The sequence below is a fragment of the Acinonyx jubatus genome, chromosome C1 (assembly GCF_027475565.1).
Source record: "Acinonyx jubatus isolate Ajub_Pintada_27869175 chromosome C1, VMU_Ajub_asm_v1.0, whole genome shotgun sequence".
NCBI classification, from domain to species: Eukaryota; Metazoa; Chordata; class Mammalia; order Carnivora; family Felidae; genus Acinonyx; species Acinonyx jubatus.
This window is the reverse complement of record NC_069381.1, coordinates 152,707,632-152,727,656: the sequence shown is the minus strand read 5'-3', so window position 1 is coordinate 152,727,656 and position 20,025 is coordinate 152,707,632. Positions and strand designations below refer to the sequence as shown.

At 38.5% G+C, this 20,025-nt stretch overlaps 1 long non-coding RNA gene across 5 annotated transcripts in view; it reads right to left on the bottom strand.

The window, feature by feature from the left end:
• LOC113598200 (uncharacterized) overlaps positions 1-20,025 on the bottom strand; it is a 117,146-nt gene that overhangs the window by 85,560 nt on the left and 11,561 nt on the right. Inside the window, exon 2 of one of the 5 annotated variants that reach the window (XR_008295408.1) lies at positions 13,097-13,267. The exons of the other annotated variants lie outside the window; for them this stretch is intronic. This is a non-coding gene — a long non-coding RNA (uncharacterized LOC113598200). The remainder of the gene's footprint in view (positions 1-13,096; positions 13,268-20,025) is intronic. 5 annotated transcript variants of the gene reach the window in all.

Sequence of the window (20,025 nt, the reverse complement as noted above, 5' to 3'; positions counted from 1 at the left end):
AAAAAAATGACTATGAAACCCCTTTATGTTTGGATGTAAATCTCACAGAAATGTCTTACTCTTCCTGCCCTCAGTCCATTTGATATTCCTTTGGGAAGTGTAACACAATTTACCCATATTCTTTAGTTCCTAAAAATACAGTAAAATAAGACACCATTTTAAACTGTATCTCAATGTCTTTCTGAGCCTTAGCAAATAAAACTTACTGGTTCAATATAACTGAATGTTACTATATACAGCTAGGTTAGTATTTTGGAAATCCAGTTGGAGCTTATTGTTATTATTCCTGTTGTTTTGCTTTTTATTAAGAGGAATAAAATCTTTTCTTGGAATAGGAAGACAGTGACATACTGAAATAGGAGTTATGTTTTTACTCCTTACATTTGTTTATAGAAATTGTGATTTATTTTTGTTGGAATGTTCTGGGTCACAATAAAGGATATTATTCATACCAAGACATATTGGGTCTACCAATACATCTCTTGGGGTAAAACATGCAAGCAGTTAGCTAACTATAGGAAGCAATACCATACTTCCTTCTCTGAAACTTCTGTTAGAAGTTTAGAATGTCTGCTACTCTTTTATGCTACAAATACGACAGTAAAAAACAGTCTCTTCTAATATTTAAGTGTTGAGATATTTTACATGGCTTTATTAAAATGAAAGGACAGAAAATTATCTCAAAAATATAGTAAAGAAACTGAAAAAGAATGAAGGAACGGGATATTAAATGTTCCAATATGAATATAATCATTGAGCCACTTTTGAATCTCCACTGGACACGGAGTTTTCACTAACTTACTCACAAAGTCTTACATTCTCTGACATGAAATGTACAAAGAAAAGAAACGATAACTAATTAGCATTTTGTGGAATAAATCCAATAGATATTGAATTGGTATGAATTGACTGCTTCCTGGGTTAGGTACTGTTGTAGGTACCGGGGGTGGGGGGGTGGGGGGGAAGCCATGAACAAAACCGACAAAAATTCCAGTCTTTAATATAAATGTCAATAATAATAGCTAACAGGGCATAGTTACACCAGATTCTAAGTGATCTATTCATCTAATTTATTCCTCAATTAACACTCATAACATTCATAATTATCTCTTTTTTTTAAGTTTTAGTGAATTGACTTTTTATCTATCTGTCTATCTATCTATCTATCTATCTATCTATCTAAGGGAGAGAGAGTGGAGGTGGAAGACACAGTGCCGTGATGAGCACGTTCTGTTATCAATTTCATGTTTCTCAATTCTCCTTCATGCAAGTTGTTAGGATAGCCCCCACGTACTTGGCTTCCAGGGGATTTAGGTTCATCTTTACTAAGTACATACACAGTACTGAGATCTACACTTAAAAGAGGGCTTTTATCATGATCCCACTTAAATGGCCTGAAGGGTCAAGAGAACTCAGAGGGTAAAAGTAAGCTGTGGAAAAAGCAAGTTAGAGCAGTGAGGGAAACCAGGTCAGCAACACCTCAGTAGACGAATATAAATTGTATAGATCTCACTGTAAAAGGCCTCTTTCAGGATTTGACGGTAAGAAAAGGATCTAGAAAGTGTATTTGTGGACAGCAAGACATACCCTAAATGGTAGTAGCTACGTCTTAAATTGTGACTTGGCCTCCAAAGATACAAAAGCCAACCAGCCCTCAGCTCTGGATTCCCATGTCCTTAACTAACACTTGCTCATCCTCCTTATAGGTACCTCACTTTGGGTGTTCCTCAGAAGGGAATGAGGGTTCTGGAGAGCAGCATCCACTCATTCACTGGTGTCTGTATCTGGTTTCTAATCTTCGTACCACTTTTTTGCTGGTTTGGTATAAACTCAAGTAAGAGAAACCTTGAGCCAAATCTCAGTGCACAATTATCAGTTGCCGGTCACAGACAACTGCAGTCTGGCCAGCTCAGGTAGGCTTCCTAAGCACATTTCACCAGGCTAGACAAATCACGCTAGTCATCTCACAGGGGTCTGCGTTGCCTAATGTGTTTAGGAGAACACAATTCACTACGGAAACATATATTTATTATTTCCTTAAAATCTGGTATTAATTCCTCATGTTGCAAAAGTAACGTGTTCCTTGTAGAAATTAAGAGACACAGAAACCCTAAAAGAAATAAAGTCGTATTCCATTGAGATAAACAATAATTGCATCTTGCTGCATTTCTTCCCAGTAATTTTTTTTTATGTAGGTAAAGTCGATTTTTGTGTTTTCGTGTGGTCTGGATAGGGTCATAATATTATAGAGTAACTTAAGAGCATTTATTTCTTACAATTGTCAGTATGATACTTGGCTCATCTTACAGAGCTTTCTCTCATTTTCTCTCTTGGACTTTCTGTGTTTCTCTGAGTATCTTTATTTACCTCTGTCTCTCTCTTCATGCACTGATGCTGGTAAAAGTCCCCACTCTCCGGGGACATGTATAGAGGCTACACTATTTAATTTACTTTACTACAGTAGACAGGGGAATGAAGCTGAATTTTGTGTGAAGCAAAGATAAAAATCATCAGCCAGTCTTGCTTCCACATGTTAATCCTCCTCTGGTCCTCAGGACCAGTTCCATCATCGGCCCCCTCAGATACCTGTTCAGGTATTGTTCCTATAATCACAATTAGAACAAGGACATATACATGTATTTGAAAATACTTCCCAAACAGGGGGAGTATGTTTGAAAATATTTCTACTCATTGTAACCATTTTTCAATTCCCTAAAACTATTAGTTCATATGTATGTAAATTCATAAAAATCTGTAGAATCATCTACTAATGTCTCTAGGTGGTGCTTTTTGGGTGTGTTTTCTGAATTTCTTGTGCTTTTAAGAATTTCATCGTTGGCCTGAATTTTAAAAAAACTAAGTGTAAATTACTTTTATCAATAGGAAAAAGATATGTTTTTCAATTCATTTTAAAAACAAAACAAAAACCTTTAAATGATTAAGTTCAGCAAACACTTGCCCTGGCGGTGTTCGTGTCTCTGCACCAGTGAGTGGGAAGTGTAGAACAGTGAGACCAGTACAGGGAGGAGCAAATACAGGCTTTTCCTATAAGGAAAGGCTTGTATGCCACGCGCCCTCTGCTTGTGGGCAATTAAACTGATACAGTGAAAGTTATATGCACTGTCTTCTGAATATAGGAATGATGTCTAATCTTCACTTCAGACACTTATGTGCTTTCCTTGCCTTGAATCTTGAAAACCTTTAATCAAATCTATAATGTGACTGGATAAAAAAACATCCTACCTGATTCAGATCACATTCCTGAAGATTCTTAAAGACTATGTGTTCTCAATCACTAAAAAATAATAGCATATTGCCCTCTAGAGAGGCCAAGCTTACAGCAAAATGCTTAAAACTATATTAAAATTGGAGAAAATATTCCTGTCTGAAAAAACCCTCAAGAAGCAAACTTTGGAATGTGAGTTACTACAACATTAGAGTACTGATTTTCCCCTGCTATATTAATTGACATATAAAAATGTATAAGTTTAGGTGTACAATGTGATGATTTGATACATGTATATATTGTGTAGTATTGACCACATAAGATTAGTAAATACATCCTTCACCTCACATAATTACCTTTTCTGTTGTTGTTATGGTGAGAACATTAAAACTCTTAAAGCAACTTTCAACTATAGGATACAGTGCCATTAACTATAGTCACCATGCTGTACATTGGACCCTCAGAACATATTCAACTTTTAACTAAAAGTTTGTACTCTTTGACCAATATCTCCCCATTTCCCCCACCCCTCAGCCACTACGACTGTAATCTCTGTTTTCGATTTCACATAGAAACAAGAATATACAGTATTTGTCTTTCTCTCTATGACTTATTTAACTTAGCATAATGCCCTCCAGGCTCAAGATCCATTCACATTGTTGCAAATGGCAGGATTTTATGACTGAATAATATTCCTGTGTGTGTGTGTGTGTGTGTGTGTGTGTACATGCACGCATGCATGTGCCACATTTCCTTTATCCACCTCATCCACCGATGAGCACTTAGGTTGGTTATGTCTTGGCTACAGTGAATAATGCTGCAATGAACATGGGAGCACAGGTATCTCTTAGAGACAGTGATTTCATTTCCTTTCGGTAAATACCCATAAGTGGGAATGCCGGATCATATGGTAGTTCTATTTTTAATTTTTTGAGGAATCTCCATACTCTTTTCCATAGTGGGTGCATCAATTTACATTCCCACCAACAGTGCATGAGGGTTACCTTATTTCCACATCCTTATCAGAATTTGTTATTTTTTTCTTTTTCTGGTAATAGCCATTTTAATAGGTGTGAGTTGCTATCTTGTGGACTAGTGATGACTAGTGACTAGTCAAGCACCTTTCATGTACTTCTTTGGCCATTTATATATCTTCTTTGGGGAAATGTCTGTTCAAGCCTGTTTTTAAATCAGATTGCTCGTTTTTGCTATTGAATTATGTGTTCCTTATATATTTTCTTCATTCCTAGGTTGTCTTTGCATTTTGTTGATTGTTTCTTTTGCTGTACAGAAACTTTTTCATTTGATGTACTCCTTTTTGCTGATTTACACTTCTGATGTTTATGCTTTTGGTGTCATATGCAAAAAAAAAAAAAAATCATTGCCAAGATCTATGTCAAGGAACTTACCACTTCTGTTTTCTTCCAGGAGTTTTATGGGCTTTTAAATTTTTTTAATGGTTGTTATGTTAAAGTCCTTAATTCACTTTGAATTATGTGAGTGTTGTAAGATAGGGGTCCAATTTTATTCATTTGCATGTGAGTATCAAGTTTGCTCAACACCATTTATTGAAGAGACTATCCTTTCCCCTTTGAATATTCTCAGTTCCATTGTCAAGTATCAGTTTACCATATATGCATTCTGAGCTCTTAATTCTGTTCCACTGGTCTATGTGTCTGTTTTTATATGAATACCATACTGTTTTGTTTATAAGAGTTTTGTAATATCGCGATCTCTCCAGCTTTGTCTTTTGTGGTTCTATAGGAATTTTAGGATTGTTTTTTTCTATTTTTGTGAAAAATGCCATTGAAATTTTTATAAGGATTGTACTGAATCTATAGATGGCTTTGGGAAGTAATGACATTGTAACAATATTAACTCTTCCAATGCATAAACATGGGATATCATTCCATTTGTTTGTGTCTTCAATTTCTTTTATCAGTGTCTTATAGTTTTTGATGTATAGTTATTTAACTTTCTTGGTTAAAATTATTCCTAAGTGTTTTATCACTTATGATGCTATTATAAATGGCATTTCTTTATTTCTTTTTCAAATAGTTTATCGTTAATATATAGAAATATATCTTATTTTTGTATATTGATTTTGTGTCCTATAACTTTACTGAATTTGTTTATCCTAAGAGATTTTTGGTGACATTTTTAGAATTTTCTATATGCAAAATTATGTCATTAGCAAACAGAACAACTTTACTTTTTCCTTTCTGATTCAGATTTTTTTTTTTTTTGCCCTAATTGTCCTAGCCAGGACTTCTTTTGCTGTGTTGAGTGGGAATGATGAAAAATGAGCATCCTTGTCTCATTCCCGAAATTAGAGGAAAAGCTTTAAACTTTTCATTAAGTATGATGGTACCGAGGGATTTGTCATGTATGGCCTTTATTATATGTTGTGATATGTCCCTTCTCTACCCAGTTTGTTGAGCTTTTAAAGGATGTTGAATTTTGTCAAATGCTTTATCTGTATCTATTGATTATATGATTTTGTGCCTTTTGTTGTTGATGTGATATATCACATTTATGGATTTGTGTATGTTGAACTATCCTTGCATTGCAGGGATAAATCTGACTTGATCATAGTGAATGATCCTTTTAATGTACTGCTGACTTCAATTTGCTAGTATTTTGTTGATGATTTTTGCATCTATATTGATCAGGGTAATTGACCTGGAGTTTTCTATTCTTATAGTACCCTTATCTGGCTTTGGTATTAGGGTTATGCTGGCCTTGTAAAATGAGTTTGGGAATATTCCTGCCTCTTCAATGTTTTGAAAGAATTTGAGAAGAATTAATGTGAATTAATTCTTTAAGGATTTGGTAGAATTCATCAGTGAAGCCATCTGGTTCTGAGTTTTTCTTTATTGGGAGGTTATTTTATTTTTTGAATTTGTAAATTCTTTATTTAAGTATAGTTAACACACTTAATTTCAGGCATACAACATAATGATTTAACAACTCTATATGTTATGCTATGCTCACCACAGGTGTAGCTACGGTCTGTAACCATAAAATGCTATTACAATACCATTGACTATATTCCCTATGCTGTACCTTTTATTCCAGTGGTGAGCACTGTGGAGAGTCTGCAGTAGCTTCAAGGGTTAATGAGGTCCTCAGGAGCACCTATAGATCCAGAAGTTAGGGTCTATGGCAGGCAGTGGCAGTGGCTGGAGCAAGGGGTGTGCACATACTCAGCTGCAGGGATTAGCTGCAGACGTCAGGTAGCAGGGCTGATAGTAGACACGTGCATGATGGTAGAGCCCAGGGTCAACTGCAAGGGCCAAGGTCAAGTATGGGCTTACTGGCAGCTGTGGGGAGCCTGTGCACTCCTATGACAGTAGGGTCTCACCACAGGTACATGCATTTCAGTGGAGCCAAGTGTCAGGAGATGGTCTGGGAGCATGTAGGTGCCTGGCTGGATTGGCTAGCTACAGGTAAGCCCAGTGGCAAAGGACAGTGATAAGGGATAGGGCTGAATCTATGTCCACTTGCAGCTATGGGGACCTTGGTTGTCAGCGTGTACTTCTATGGCCACAGGGTCTTATCATGGTCACAAACACAACAGTACAAGCCTGTGATGTGCACCACCCCAGCCACGGGCAGGGGCGCAGCTAGAGAGACCAGTCCTGAGCACAGCCATAGTGGTAGGGATCAGTCGTGGGAATGTAGGCTGGCATCTTGAACTCTCTCAGCCGCAGAGGCCTGGGATGGATGCTGGTGAGGATCCGGGGCTCTAACAGGGACAGGGAGGAGGGAGCAGGAAAAGACTCAGATAAGTGGCATCTGTAGATACTAATACTATGGGGCAAAAACTGGTGAAATCTGCAGGGCGTCCATGGGAGCTGTGCTATTGGTTGGTTTCTTCAGTGGTGAAGGCTGCAGGGGTCCTCTGCAGGGCATGTCACTGGGAACTGCAGCTGCTCCCACGGTGTGGATGGCATTGGTAGCCCTTGCTCTTATTTGTATCTAGCCACCTCTAATAAGTCTCAGCTTTGCTGGTCTCTTCAGTAAAACTGAGTCCAGTCCTTCAGTTCAGTGTCACAAAAGGCTGGGCAAGCCTGTCACTCACCTCACTCTCCCTTTCTGGAGAGTGACTCTTTGTATTTAAGAGTTCCCTCTTGGCTCTGAGCCAATGGGGGAGTGGGATGATGCAGGCAAAATGAAGCTATTCTTCCTACCCTTGTTGTGTTCTCAGGGTTTTGTTCACTGTGTTGCTAAAGTTTCTTATGTGTACTCCTGAACTGTCCCAGAGATGTTTTTATTCATGGACAGCCTAATTCTTGCTCTTTATAAGAGGACAGAGGTTGAGGTTTCCTATGCCACCATATTGGTGACAGTACTGATTATTCTGTCTGTACATCTCAAGTAGAAGAATTTTAAAGAATCAGACTATTTTGTTTAATGTTTATTTTTGAAAGAGAGTGCATGTGCATGTGCATGCGAGCGGGCAGGGGTAGAGAGAGGGAGACAGAGGATCCTCAGTGGGCTCCACTCTGTCTGAAGCAGGCTCCATGCTGTCAGCACAGAGCCTTATGAAGGCTCTGTTCACAAACCATGAAATCATGACCTGAACCAAAGTTGGAGGCTTTACTGACTGAGCCACCCATGTGCTCCAAAGAATCAGACTATTTTTGACAATCAATCTGGATAAAATATTAAGAATCATTTTTTCTTATATTCTTGGCTTGATCTGAAATCTATAGAATAATCATTGGTAATTTATTCTGCATAAGCCCCGTATGATTAAAACCATTTTGGGTCTTAGGAACATTATCATGCCTGACTCTCGCATCAGTCACTTATTTCCATATCGGATGTCACCATCTAGCCAAGAACTTCATCTCTCTACCTCTAAGCTGTTGCAAGAGTCTCCTGTTTTCAATCTATTGGTCATAACCTTACCAAATTAATCTTTCTAAAATCCAGTCAATGTTTATATATATGGTGCTGTTTAAAAACAATCATGTGTGGGGTGCGTGGGTGGCTCAGTCGGTGAACCAGCTGAGTCTTGATTTCGGCTCAGGTCATGATCTAATGGTTCGTCGATTGGAGACCTGTGTCAGGTTCTGTGCTGACAGCATGGTGGAGCCTGGTTGGGATTCTCTTCTCTCTCCCTCTCTCTCTGCCCCTCCCTTGCTCATGCTCTCGCTCTTTCTCAAAATAAAGTTTATTTAAAAAAATCATATGCTATCACCTATAGCATAAAATCTATTCTGATCACCCATCAATTCCACCTGCTTTAAGCATTGTACTCCTTCACTATTCCCCCACTGAATCCTGTCATTTCAATAAGTCAGCGCTGCTCCCCTGAATATCTCCTACACTTTTCTGCATCTGCCCTTGGCTTCATGCTATCCTGCCTAAACTTTATCACTCTGGAGTCTCTTTCCCTCAGTCTCTCCAGGTCCTCCTAGTTATTTGAGTACAACCTTTGGGGACTTTAAAGGAGAGAAGCTTGGCACATACCCAGAAGGTGCTGCTCAAAAGGGCAGTTTTATATCAGGAGAGGAGCCAATTGGAAGAAGGGCATTACCAAGAGGACACTCCAAAATCGATATTGGAGGAAGGAGGCAATTTGCAACCTGCAAGTAAGGGGGAGGATCAGGAGCTCTGAGATTTGATCAAATGAGCTGCCAAGTCAGACAATCTGAGCACAGAGAAAGAAAGCTAATGTGAGAGTTGAATTGGAGGGTGTAAGAGGCGTGAGGTGTCCATGTGCCAGAGGCCAGTTCAAGAATGTCATTGTGATGTATCCTCTACAGCTGTTCTCTCTTGTGGTTTGGCATGTTTTGTAGAGTTGGGAGATATCCTTAACTTAACGCTACTCTACCGGACACCCCATCCTTCTTGGCCCTGTTCAGTCTCTGCCAGGCCTCTATGAAACTTCCTTAGGTCACCCCAACACTGCATGTGTCACCTTCCTCTGACACCACAGTCTTTGTTAGCTTTATCCCTCATTTGGCAATGAATCACATGATTGCCTCATGACATCTTTCGTATTGTGGATTTTGTTGTTGGGAGGGTTTTGTTTGTTTGTTTTTACTTAAGACACATTTTTGTTTAACTTTCTTTGGTTAAATATTATAGGTTTATAAATAGGTTAATATAATCTTATTATACCATAAATTAAAACTTCCTTCCATATGGAAATATGGATGTTTAATTATTTTATATCTCTTTCTTTAAAATACCACACACACACTGTGTGATCTATTTTTTATTTATTTATTTTTCTATTCTATTTTTTAGTTTTAGTTTTCATTTTTTTTAAGTTTACTTATTTTGAGAGATACAGAGATGGCATGAGTAGGGGAGGGGCAGGGAGAGAGAGAGAGAGAGAGAGAGAGGGAGAGAGAGAGAGAGAGAGAGAGAGAGAGAGAGAGAGAGAATCCCAAGTGGGCTCCATACTATCAGCTCAGAGCCCATTGTGGGGCTCGAACTCATGAGACCACGAGATCATGACCTGAGCCGAAACTGAGAGCCAGATGCTTAACTGACTGAGCCACCCAGGTGCCCCAATTTTATATTGCTTTCTTAATCAAACATAGAAATATACTCTTTCAAGGCACCCAAACAAATACTTAACACACGACCAGGAATATAATATATTAACTTAATCTTTTTTTAAAATTTTTTGTTCTTATTTCATTTCTTTATTTTTGAGAGGCAGAGAGAGACAAAGCATGAGTGGGGGAGGGGCAGAGACAGAGGGAGACACAGAATCTGAAGCAGGCTCCAGGCTCTGAGCTGTCAGCACAGAGCCCGACGTGGGGCTCGAGCCCACTAACTGTGAGATCATGACCTGAGCCGAAGTTGGACGCTTAACCAACTGAGCCACCCAGGGGCCCCAATCTTCTTTTTAACTAGGCCTAAAATGCAAGCTAGTATCAGGCCTCTCACTGAAACCATCTCTAAAACTGTCAAAATTTACCCCAAAGTTCACGTTTAGAAATAATTGTTGATTAAACCGATAAGGAATGTAGATACAGTTCAGACTTACAATCAAAAAAGCAACACATTTCAGCTAGAATTCTTTGGTGGCAAGCAACAAAATCAACTCTGACTAACTTAAGGAGAAAACAGTGTATTATGAGGATAGTTATAGTCCAAAATTCATGGAAAGGCTGAAGAAGACGCCTCGGAAACAGAGATAAGAACAATGAACAAGGCTCTGAAGATCCAGGGCAGCAGACCCATCAGAGTGCCACTACCAAAATAAACAGGTTCTGATCACTTTTTCTATCCTTGTGTTCACCCTGCTTAAGGTTCTAAGCCTTGGGAGACAAAAAATCCAGCTGGCCCAACCCGAGTCATTTGCTCTTCCTCTTGATCAGCAGATAGTAAAATTCCTTGACTGCACAAAATGAGGAGAGGTGATTTGCCCAGAGTAAATCCTGGCATTCTTGCCAAAAAAAAGAATAATGGAAAGTAGGCTTCCAAATAAAGAATAACTAGAAAAACTTGTGTACGCTATAGTTCAATGAATGTAATGGTGAGGTTTCATACATCAAGTTTCATTACAGTGAATGAGTTCTAAAGTCAGTTTAGACATGAAGCAGGTAGAAAGAGCCTGGGGCAAAGGAGCTATTTAAATTGTAATATTATACCGGGGCACCTGGGTGGCTCAGTTGGTTGAGTGCCTATCTCTTGATTTCAGCTCAGGTCATGATCTCACGGCTCGTGGGATTGAGCCCTGCGTGGGGCTCAGGGCTGACCTTGCAGAGCCAGCTTGGGATTCTCTTTCTCTCCCTCTCCCTCTCTCTTCTCCTCTGCCCCTTCTACTCTCTCAGTCTCTGTTTCTCTCTCAAAATAAATACATAAACAATGAAAAAATCCCCAATACTTTAAATTGGAGTACTATACTGAGGTTTTAACCTTGAGGCAGACTTGGCCCCAGAGTATGAACATGAGCTTTTGGGCAGGAAGCACAATCAGGTCAATCTTCAATGCAGAGAGTGAGCAGATAGCCAGGTGTAGATGCTTTCAGGATCCAGATAGATCCACCATCAACTCACATACTCCTTTTAGGTCATGTTGGTAATAATTTTAACTAGTTCACATTGAATGGGAGTTTTGTGTGTGAACGTTAATTGCTTCACAGTGCGGGGAAAGGGAAAATTACCTAAATATAACAATGCTGTACCTGTCATGGATCCCTACTTCCTCACTAGCATCTAGATTATACAGAATTGTATTTAAGAACACAGGCGGTAGGTGAGATAAGCTGTGTTGTTATTAATCAGGCATCTCCAAACAAACACAAGGTCTTAGAAATGCTTTTTTATTCAGTATCTGGATGTACTTATAAATCTACAAAACATTTACCAACTAATTTTACTTTGGAAAAGCACCTTAAGCCTGAGAATAAACGACAAATTGACTGTATACAGCTTTTGAAAAGAATATTTACCAACATTATGTGTTTCTCATGTTTGTGTTACTTTTAACTGCTTATATTATCTTAAACAACAGTAAGTACACAGCTCACTCTGTAAGAAGATACAAATTATTCTGCTCTCAGCAGGATGCCTCTCATGTCTTAGGAACAGAAGAAAATTATTGAGAAAATAAGATTCCTTTTAGTGAAGAGAATTGGTCTCAGTATAAACATGGTCTAAAGAATAATTCTCGTTGCACATGCTGTTCAGAGCTGAGCAAGATATTGTATTCTACTAGTGAATACAGTACACCTAGGCAGAAAAAGAGGATGACTGGAACATTAAGAGGAGACCAGAAAACTCAGCATTTTATTTTCTTAGTACATTGAACCGAATCAAGCATCAGTAAGTAGTTGCTCAGTGTTTTTTAGAAACACAGAAACAAGACAATGAATCAGGGTCATTTCCATCTCAAAGATGGTACTTCAGTGAGAGAAAGGCATCACTAAACTGATGCAAAATCTTTGAATCCATTATTAAATATTTAAAGCTCAGTTTCTAAAAATGATATTTATACTTCCTAATGTCTTGCTAGGGAATGATTTAGTATGTGTGAAATTATCTTACTTGTGGATCAAAGGGCTACACACTAAGAAGGAAGTTTTCATTTTTATGGAGCTCTGAGGATTAGGTACAGAGAGGGATTCATATCTGCCCTTTCCTTTCTACCAACTAGCCATGGAATAGAAGAAAATGTAAAAGATGTGGTCTAGTGCAAAATGAAGCTTGTCTTAGTCACTGTACAACTAGAAGAGAAATAAAAACAGCGCAGTTAAGACATCTGAATGTTACACCTTCCCAACAACAGCTACGTTAAGTATTTTATCCACTGCATACGGATAATATCCAGTATCTTGTACTTAGCTCCCCTCTATAAAGACAGCATCAGAGACTCCAGATAGAAACACTGGTGAAACATTTAACATGCCTCCCTGATCACTGTCAGCGTGGACATCACTATTGGTACGCACTGAAGCTCTTAAACCCGATTTAAACATGGCCAGGAAGTGGTGATGTTGGACTGATGGGCAGGCACATTAAAGTGTTTTTAATTCTGTCTGCAGACATTAAACTTTATGTGGAGGCTAGCAATTTTACTGACTCTCTGTAGAGCACATTTTACTACAGGAAAATAAAGGAAGCATGTTATAAAGTAAAGAATTTCTGTGAGGTTGTCTTTTACAATAATGTTCTTTCTTTTAAGAAAAATATTCTTATGCCATTTCCCCAGGGCAATGAACTTCTCACACACACACACACACACACACACACACACACACATTTACTTATTTGTATACCTCTGTTTCATATTACTTTTTTGGAGTGCATAAAAATGCATGCATTGCAGGGTGGGAAAAAAAGTATAGAAGAAACTAAAACCTTGATATTGCTTCCAGAGCTCATGGGGATTACTGACCTGTGGTTCCTGACCACAGGGAGGACTTTTTGGTGGCAGTAGTCTCTCTGACTTCTTCGTCAGACAGTAGTTAGAGTCTGTTTCTTGCAAAGATGCCAAGATTAAGCTGAGGTCATCATTTGGCCGCAGCTGTCAGTAACTCTTGGTTCACTATCTGATGATGTCAAGTTTCTGATAACAGCAGGGGGAAAGAAAGATGTTTTAGATCACAATGGGGCAATTAACGAGATGAAATGGCTTTGGGTAATCTCAGTCTTAAAGTCTGCAGGGAAATAACTTAAGTATTTTCCTGCAAGAAAAGCAAAGCTAAGCTCATCTCAACTTGAAGAACTACATAGGAAAACATCAGCCACAGGGGCACCTGGGTGGCTCAGTTGGTTAAGTGTGTGACTTCAGCTCGGGTCATGATCTCTCGATTAGTGAATTCAAGTCCCATGTCAGGCTTTGTGCTGACAGCTCTGAGCCTTGAGCCTGCTTCAAATTCTGTGTTTCCTTCTGTCTCTGCCCCTCCCCTCCTCCTGCTTTCTCTCTCTCTCTCTCAGAAATAAATAAACATTAAAAAAAAAATAAAATAGCAACCACAAAAATGTGGAGATATGAGTGTACTTTAAAATTCCAGAAAGATTATAGCATCCTTTTAATTTTTTTAAATTTTTATTTATTTATATATTTTTTGCTTTTTATGCTAGGAATGCATGGTTGTTTTAACACTTTATTTTATTTTATTTATTTTTTATTTTTTAAAATTTACATCCAAATTAGTTACCATATAGTGCAACAATGATTTCAGGAGTGGATTCCTTAGTGCCCCTTGCCCATTTAGCCCATCCCCCCTCCCTCAGCCCCTCCAGTAACTCTCTGTTTGTTCTCCATATTTAAGTCTCTTATGTTTTGTCCCCCTCCCTGTTTTTATATTATTTTTGCTTCCCTTCCCTTGTGTTCATCTGTTCTGTGTCTTAAAATCCTCATATGAGTGAAGTCATATGATATTTGTCTTTCTCTGACTGACTAATTTCACTTAGCATAATACCCTCCAGTTCCATCCACATAGTTGCAAATGGCAAGATTTCATTCTTTTTGATTGCCGAGTAATACTCCATTGTGTGTGTATGTATGTGTATATATACACATTTTCTTTATCCATTCATCCATTGGGGGACATGTGGGCTCTTTCCATACTTTGGCTATTGTTGATAGTGCTGCTATAAACATGGGGGTACATGTGTCCATTTGAAACAGCACACCTGTATCCCTTGGATAAATGCCTAGTAGTGCAATTGCTGGGTCGTCGGGTAGTTCTATTTTTAGTTTTTTGAGGAACCCCCATACTGTTTTCCAGAGTGGCTGCACCAGCTTGCATTCCCATAACATGCTTTTTAAAAAGAATAAAAGTGGTAAGAAAATACAAGGATTTTAAAGAGTGAACAGTTAGTTTTTCCTAAGGATCTTCTTATCCCCTTATCCAATTTTTCAAAATAAGTAGCTGAATATAATTTAGATCTTTGTAGAGCACTGTGATCTAAGAAATATTTCACTTGTTTGTCTTTCCTTCACTAGATTCAAGTTAAAGCTCCTTGAGGTTTCAGAATAACATTTCTAACATGAAAGAGCTTTAAAAACTATGTATAAAATATTAGTGCCAAAATTAAAAGTGCAGATAAAAATTCTGTGTCTGGAATGTACCAGGTACTGAACACATGAAACAACCCCTATCCACCATTTTCCAGCACATTCTAGTGCATGTATGCTGAGCGAGGTGGGGTGGGGGTCGGGAGGCGAGAGGGGCATGAGAAAAAGCTAAACAGATAAATGAGTAAGCTAATTTCTGGTAGTGGCAAGATCTAGAATGACAATAAGTCAGAGTGCTGTAAGAGGCAATGTTTGTCCCACGAAGACTAAATACCCTGCCTGCCCCTGTAGCACAGGACTTCCTCTGAGAACAGATGTGGGGAACACAGAGAGAGATTCCTTACAGTGGCCTCAATGTTTTGTGACCACCCTGTGTCCGCTGTGGCTGCCATCACCCAAATAGGCAGAGGCAGCATGTACAAAGTATGTACAAAGTAACAGAGGCTTCATAGCAGGTGTAGCCAAGAGGATATGAGGTATCAGTCCTGCAATAGAGCCCTGAAGCCAACTTACTTTTGGCTGTGTCTGGATAAAAATCTAAAGATGTCTTATGTTTTCTTTGAGCCAACTTGGATGGTTTATGCAAAAGCTAGGATAAATGTTTAATCTCTAAGCACAAAGTTGTTTTAAATGTAGAATTTAAGAACATAACAAGCAAGCATAGGGACAAAGAGAGAGAGGAGCAAACCAAGAAACAGACTCTTAACTCTAGAGAACACACTGATGGTTACTGGAGGGAAGGTGGGTGGGAGGATGAGCTAAATAAGTCAAGGGTATTAAGGTGTACACTTGTTGTGATGAGCACCAGGTATTATATGGAAGTGTTAAATCACTATATTGTACACCAGAAACTAATATTACACTGTATGTTAACTAACTGGAATTTAAATAAAAACCTAAATATGTATATTTATATGTATATACACATACACACATATATTCTTAAAAATCTATAAAAAGTCTAACTTTTTTCTTGTAATAAGGAATTCTTAAGACAGTTTTCTTTTCCTCCCCAAAACAAGGAGATGCTCTGTTTCTGCAAAGATAGAGAAGCCCTTTGAGATGGACAAACTTGGCCACAGGGTCTTCCCTTTTCCCTAGATCTCACCTGCCAGAGCTCGATCTGAGCCGTGTGATAGGCTTTCAATAACAACAGTGAGTGTCCAGGCAGCCTGAAGTTAACCAGGCATTCCAGTCTGTTGGCCGTGGGCCTAGAGGTTTTCACACTCCCCAGAGAGGAAAGGATTGTCCAACTACTTTCTAATTTAGCAATGAATGTGCTAAGTTTCATAGTCAGTACTTAGGTAGTGATTTGCATGCATTTTTAGTTTGACTTACATAATCTTGTTTGAAATGCTTTCTAAACTTGAATTTGAAGCCAATTTTCACTGAATTTTTTTTTCTTCTCTTCTGTTTAAAAGATACATATTTAGATGATCTTTGATTTTAAGCTGTAACCGTTTGGTCAGACTATTAACAGACACTGCAGTGCTTTCAACCACAGCCTGTTAAGATTCTACCTCAGTGAAAATGATAGGATCATGATCAAATGAAACCTGCAGCGGACCTCTCTAGAACGTGACCACTGTGTGCTTCTAGTTTCTGTAGTTGACTTTTAAAAAACCAATATCGCCTCAGAGTAAAGCTCTCTGTTTATGCAATAATGAGGTCTAGGAAAACTGAGAAGACTGAACTGCATGCCATCAAAGTATCCTCTATAAACTCAACTTCTCGAACTTTTGATAAGAGTACAAACACAGAGTTTGATGTTACAGTTTCTGACAAGGGTCTAAAATATGAACATTCTGGAATGTTGGTTAAGAGCAAATTCTTACACCTTCACAATCAAATGTATGGATTGGAAGGTCAATGTCTTTTCGTGAACAAGTCCACACCCTAAGCAAAGTTCTTATGTGAGAGGTGGACCTATGACACAGCTTCCCTCAGGTTCCCTTTAGATCCCTGTAATAGTCTCACTACAAGTTCATCTCTTTGATATTTCATTGGGAATAAATATATAATTATGTGCAGATTTCCCACTGAAACCTGCAATGTCCCCAAGTATTTAAAAAATAAGGATAACATTGGAACTTTAGAAAATAACTTGTTGTTACTAACATGCTTTATAAGAACCTACCAGATTTCAATATTCTTTTCTCCTATCTCAATGAGAGATTTAATAATAGTGAAGTTATTATTAAATTCTAGATTAGAAGTTATAATTTTCTGTTTTCAATTTAGAAATAAGAGATTGTCAACAGTATGTAGACTACTTGTACATTCTAAGAAAATTAATGATAACTTCTGACTAGAATTATTATTTTCTGTTTTCAACTTAGAAATAAGAGATTGTCAACAGTGTATAGGCTACTTATAAATTCTAAGGCTATTAATGATAACTTCTAACAGTGGAGGGAATTCTGGTACTCTGTACCAAAAGAGTCTCTGTACTCTGTACCAAGAGACTACCATAAGCCAAGCACTGTGAAATGAATGAGGATACAATGGTGCATAATTCCCTTTCCTTACAGAGCCTATAGCTGATCAATAATATAGACTAGACATGGTCATGGGCTATAATAATACAACATGGTAGTGGTAAGTGCTAAGAGGAAGGAACCACCAGGAAAACATAAAGAGAATGCACTTAACTAGAATCTGCATCAGAAAAGCCTCCTGAAAGAAGTGACACTTTAAGCAATGACCCAAAGAACGAGGGAAGAGAGAGCCTGGAGGAAAGGACAAGTACTAAATGTATAGCACTACATATTTGAAGAACTGAAATTAGGTCAGACTGGATAAAAGACAGAATGCAAAAGGAAGAGGCTGAAATGTTAAATAGTCCATAAGAGACCCTTGTGTCAAAGGTTGAGTTCTTTGGGAACTAGACTCAGAGGTCGAGGTTTTCATGCAGGAAGTTTATTGGGAGAACTTTCAATATCAACACCTATGAAGCAGTAAAGGCAGTCTACTGCTCAACTTCTGTCTCTGTGTTCAGGGAAGAAGTTGGGCTGTAATATAATCAAAACAACATCTTCAGCCAATCCCACAGGGAGTTCTTAAATTGGGATGGATCTTTAGAGTTTTCTCTGACTGGGATCAGGGGTGGAATAATTTCATACCTATGAGTGGAACTGTCACTGGAAGCAGGCTGCCCTAGGAAGGGTTTAACCTTGTACAAGTAAGCTTTCTTCAGCTGAGGGAAGTCCCAAGGAGGGACATAACTGAGAGCAGTTGGCTGTAACACTGTAATGAATGCTCGGGTCCTCAAGGAGGTCTAGAGAGTGCACCCCATTGTGAATAAAGCATGTTAAGGATACATCACGTAAGCTGCATTAGAATGGTGATAAGCCTGTGTTCTAAGAATGGAAGAGACACAATATGCAGTAGATTTATAAAGGTCTTTCTGTCTGCATTATGGGCAACAGATTGGAGGGAAGCATGACTATAAGCAGAGAGACCAGCTGAAAGTTGGTTGCAAAAATTCAGGTAATAGATGATGATGGTCTGAAGCAGGGTAGTAACGGTAAGAGTGGAGAGTTGTAGATGAATCTGAAAGATATTCTGGAAGTAGAAGGGATGGGATGTAGTGATTGGGTGTGAAGAATTTAGGGAAAAGTCCAAGCTGTAACCCAGATTTCAAGCTTGGGCACTCTTGATAGGAAACAAAGCAAGAAAAGCCAATTGTTTAATGGCTATTGTATTTTTTAATGGTAAGAGGGAGATACTAAACTCAATTTTGGAAATGTAGACTTTAAAGTGAGTTTAACAGAGGCATGTATAAAAGGCATATAGACATACAGGAAAGTGATTCGAACCACAAATAGAAACATGGAGGCCATCAGCATAGAGGTGGTAATTGTGGCCAACAAATAGATCAAGATAACTCAGGGAAATGTATAAAGTGAGAAAAACAGAAGGCCAGAAATAAAATCATGAGTTCTTGATTTTTCTTTTTCAGTGAAGCGTTCATCAAATTCCTGCCCTGTACTTTCAGCATGATTAAGGAGGTTAGTGGAGAAGAAGAGGAGTATTTTTTGAACACCTTTTATGTGCCAAACACATTATCTCATTATTTTACTTTACAACCCTATGGTTTCAAATTATCATCCCCATTTAATAGGTGAGAGCAAAGGCTCAGAAAATTTGAGCAGCTTCCAGAAGTCACCATACTATTAACTAATAGGACCAGAGTCTCAATCCAGGTCTTTCTGTGTTTTACTAATTTTTTTTATTTTGAGAGAGAGAGAGAGAGAGAGAAGGAAAGGGGGCAGAGGGAGAGAGAATCTTAAGCAGACTCCATGTTCAGCAAGGACCCCAATGCAGGGCTCTATCCCATGACCCTGGGATTATGATCTGAACTGAAATCAAGAATCACTCAACCAATGGAGACAGCCAGGTGCCCCTACTGTGATTTTTACACTATACCATGGCAAACTTCAAATAATCATGTAATATAGGTTTATTGTGAATCATAGTTTTTAATAATCATAGTTTTATTTTGGTTTATATAATATACTAACCTTTAAATATTAAAAAGTAGGGACACCTGGGTGGCTCAGTCAGTTTAGTGTCCGACTTCGGCTCAAGTCATGATCTCGTGATTCATGAATTCGAGCCCCATGTTGGGATCTATGCTGACAGCTCAGAGCCTGGGGCCTGCTTCAGATTCTGTGTCTCCCTCTCTCTCTGCAACCCCCCCACCTCATGCTCTCTCTCTCTCTAAATAAATAAATAAACATTAAACATTTTAAATATTAAAAAGTAAAGCTAGAAAATTCAAATCTGCTTTGGGGAATAGAGGGTGTCCTATGTTCTCAAACTTTAAAGAAGATGTACACATTTGTTTTCACCAAACAGAAAGCCAGAAGAAAAGGGCCTAATCTTTCATTAACCACTTTGTAAAGAAAAGCTTCTATTTATTCTGAAGGGAATTAAAAATGTATAGCAATAGGCATTTAGGACAAAATTACCTCACAACACAAAGTGTATGTACTATTAGCACTGATGTTATTTATTTATGTGTAGCTAGAATTACATGCCCACATAGGAGCCAGGCTTATGAAAATATCTGAAAGATTTTCTCAGGGCTGTAAGAAACTACAACTATGCAGAAGTCTGTCATGGGCTTTCCTGCAGGGGTTCTGATAATCCCCGCATGGCTTCTTTTGGTAGAGATGCATTAGCAATGTTCAATCAATGGTCTGTGCTTGCTGATACAAGCAAGTGTCCTCTCTAACACACACAGGCTCAAAGAGAAGGAGCTCAGTCTTCTTGCTAGAAAATTGATAAAGAGAGTT